Source organism: Adiantum capillus-veneris, chromosome 6 (genome assembly GCF_014529385.1).
Source record: "Adiantum capillus-veneris isolate H3 chromosome 6, ASM1452938v2, whole genome shotgun sequence".
NCBI classification, from domain to species: domain Eukaryota; kingdom Viridiplantae; phylum Streptophyta; class Polypodiopsida; order Polypodiales; family Pteridaceae; genus Adiantum; species Adiantum capillus-veneris.
Genome location: NC_140936.1, coordinates 46,431,761 through 46,435,874, shown reverse-complemented (window position 1 = coordinate 46,435,874; position 4,114 = coordinate 46,431,761).

The following is a 4,114-nucleotide window of genomic DNA, read 5'->3' as shown; positions in this document are numbered from 1 at the left end:
AAAATCTCTTTTAACTTAAAATTTCCTTAAGGCTTAAATAAGAGAGAGAGAGAGAGAGAGAGAGAGAGAGAGAGAGAGAGAGAGTCCCCAAGTCGTCTTCGGTAACTGAAAACAGAAGCACATGAGGAGGGAAAATAAATTTTTAATGGAACATTTGAGATTCAAAGGACTTGCCCGTCCGTTCTCACTATATGCTAACAAGCACAAGTAGCTAGCACTATCCGGGACAACATATTCAGTGACACGTTAATATGCTTCTACCCTAATGCTTTCTACAAAGTCTATGTTATGTTTGTGATGCATGAAGCTTTCCATATTATTACATCACCTAGGTCACAAGGAACACAAATATTGTATTGTACCAAGTCTCTCTTGATGGGATAAACTATAATACAAATTCCTATTGGAGGGAGGACCGGCTCCGTATAAATCCGGTCCTCAACTATTGTCATGTTCTCTAAACTCTCTCTCTTGCAAAAGTATTGTTCATGCCAAGTTAACTAAGTACCATGTTTATGTTGCTACGATCAATCAAGTTCACCCGCTATGCTCACAAAGTAATCTCACAAAAGTGCTTTCTCTAATTTCCTAATTCTGATACTCTCAAAGTTCATAGGACTTTTTCATTACAGTGTTGGAAATAGGGTTAAAAGCGAAGATAGAAGAAGTAGATGCTATGGGAGTGAAGCGTGCCAGGCACGAAGAAGCATCTCAAAGAGAAGAGAAGATGAAAGGGAAGGCCGAGTCTAGCAAGCAAGCAGCTAAACTACGGCAGAAGATAGACATCGTGGACTTCTCACTAGGTGAGTATGCAAAACCCTATGACTTAGTTCAAGATGTGTTAATGCAGGGCCCGAAGATAACTTGGCCCCAATTACTCCACCTTGCACTCAGAATGAGGAGGCAATGGACAAAAATGGTAAGTACCAGGAAATCAAGGCCCAGGATAGCTGGGGCTATCTCTGGAAGGGATCTCCACGACATCCTACCAACCATGGACGCCCACATCAAGGGGCAAAGAATCTCAAATGTATACATAGATGGTGGCGCGCAAATATGGGTCATAAGTGAAAAGATGATGCACCATCTAGGTCTAGAGGTAAGTAGGCCGGCACCCTACCGAGCCAAGAAGGCAAACAATGTAAGAGTGAAATGCGTGGGCATTGTAAATACGGTGAAAGTAAAAGCATTCAATAAAGAAGTGGAGGTAGACATCTTCGTCATGCCACACAAAGGGGAGGGCTACCCCATCATTCTTGGGAGGCCTTGGCTTATGGCCATGGAAGCTAAACAAGACTGGAGCACCGGGATGATTCAAATGAAGGACGCTAAAGGGAAGTCCATATTCTACGACATGAGGACTGGAAAGCAGTGCAACATGATCTTGGAGGCTTCAGACGATGAGTCCACCAGCGACTACTCGTCTATCTCAGGAGAAGAGAGGACCACCACCGACAAACCAAGAGGGATCATCAGGCATGCAGTCCTTGGAGGATGCAGGTAAGTTACAAAAAATGCTCTCAAATGAGTTAACCAATGAAGAAAGGAAGGAGTACGTCTCCATGCTACGTAACTTCACTACTTTGTTCATTGATGGCTATGATAAGATCACAGGAATTAAAATAGTGCAACACCACATAAAACTCAAGGAAGGCAGTAAACCTGTACTACAAACGCTCAGAAGACTTGGAGTAATCCAACAAGAGGCACTGCTTAAAGAAGTGAGAAGTTTGCTACAAGCAAGTTTCATCTACCCTGTGAAAGACTCAGAATGGGTCTCCCTAGTAGTAGTCACACCAAAAAAAAATGGTAAGTGGAGAATCTGTGTGGATTATAAACCTCTCAATGCAACCACAAAGAGGGATCACTTTCCCCTCCCATTCCAGGGTGAAATACTCAATGAAGTGGCAGGTCACGAACGGTACACAGTGTGCGATGGCTACTCAGGATACTTCCAGATTAGCATTGCGGAGGAAGATCAGAAGAAGACAACCTTCGTCACACCTTGCGGATGTTTTGCCTACAGGGTGATGCCATTTGGCCACACTAATGCCCCGGCCACATTTCAGCGCTATGTGACTTTTGTTTTCCAACCCTACTTTGGAACATCAATACGGGTGTTCATAGATGATTTTTGTATCTATAGCTCAGGAGCCCTTCATTTAAGCAAATTCTATGATGGCTTAACCAGGCTGCAAAACTTGGGTGGCCAACTCAACGTAGATAAGTGCCACATCAGTGAAAGCAAAGTCACTCTCCTTGGTCATGTATTTTCAACAAAAGGGATCGAAGCTGACCCTAGCAAGATTCAAGGAGCCGTGCTAATGCAAAAGGGCCCCCAACTTCTTTCATGCATCCTATTTACTTCTCTAGCCGTGTCATGACCCCGTCAGAAAAGGGATTTACCGAAGTAGAACACATGGTTCTGGCACTAATGTTTGCTACCACAAGGTTCCGCTCCAATCTCCTGCCAAGACCATTTGTAATCCTTGACAATGGAAGAGGTTTTCCCATATGTAATGCGACACATGGATGTCTCATCTAGGATCTCAAAGTGGTTGATTCGATTACAAGAGTTTGACTACACCATGCAAGTAGAAAACTCCACCAGGGCTAGTTTAGCGGGAATTCTCACTCATCGCCATTATGAAAAGAAGATGAAGGTCAACACGGAAGCAAAGGAAGAAACACCAATGGTAGAAATTCCTAGGCTAGAAAGAGCTCGCTCTCTTTTCTTTGACGGAGCATACAAGAGAACAATGGATCAGTCTCTGCACAGCAGGCATAGTCATTTTAAATGAACAACAAGAAAGAGTGTTCTCCCAGGCAATTATTACACTCCCACTCCAATAATGAAGTAGAATATGCAGCCCTAATTCTTGGGTTGGAACAATGTATTTCACAAGGAATTCAACGCCTAAATGTGTGTGGCGATGCTTTGCTTTTGATAAGGCAGATAAATGGCACCTGGGATTGTAAGAATCAGGTTTTACTTGGTCAACTTCGCCAGGTTAAGGACCTTCTAAAGAAGTTTGAAGCAGTGAAACTATTTCATGTCCCTAGAGCAGAAAATCAGGAGGCAGATGCTCTAGCCAAAGAAATAATACAAGACGTTCCTGTAGGGGCGATCAAACTAAAGCTACCCCTCTTTGAAGGTAGTGATGCTATGCCTGATGTCATTAGTTTTTTAGATACAGGAGAATGTCCAGCAGGATACACCAAAGGCCAAAAACAGTGGCTGGTAAGGAAGGCTACTATGTACCGCCTTGTAAACGACCACTTGTATTGTAAGGAAAAGGATCAAATTCTCAGGCGGGTTCCAACCTTTAGTGAGATCACAAAGGTAATTTTAAGTTGCCATGATGGCGTCTGCGGCGGCCATTTTTCTCTAGACATCACCAGTAGGAAGATTCTACAAGCGGGATACTCTTGGCCTAGTTTGAACAGGGATGTACACCATTGGTGTAGAACATGTAAGGCCTGTCAAGTGGCCAGTGATCGAACATTAACCTACGAGCCACAAACTCCTATCATCTCATATGGTCCATTTGCGAAATGGGGAATAGATGCAATCGATCCTTTACCAAGGGCCCAATCGGGTAAACTGTACATCATAGTGGGTGTAGACTACATGAGTCGATGGGCAGAAGCAACAGCCACCACCTGCATTACAGCCCAAGAGGTAGCAAAGTTCATTTTTGAGCATATCTGTTGCCGTTTTGGCACTCCTCTTGAGATAATATCAGATAGAGGACCAGGATTCAGAGGTGATTTGGTGGGAGAACTGATGAATAAGTTAGGCATCACACGCCGACATTCCACACCATACTATCCACAATACAATGGTCTGGTAGAGAAGGTAAATGGAATGATTTGCAAAATCATCACAAAGTAGGTGAACAATCACACACGGGACTGGGATAAACATCTCATGGCAGCTCTTTGGGCCTACAGAACAACGTTCTAAACATCACTAGGTTTCACCCCTTTCCAACTAGTTTATGGGAAGGAGGAAATTCTACCCATTGAGGTACAGATAGCCAGCTTACAAGTTTTGGCTAGCCAGATACACCGTCCAATTGTAAATCTCCAAAACCACATCTTGGATCTGGAG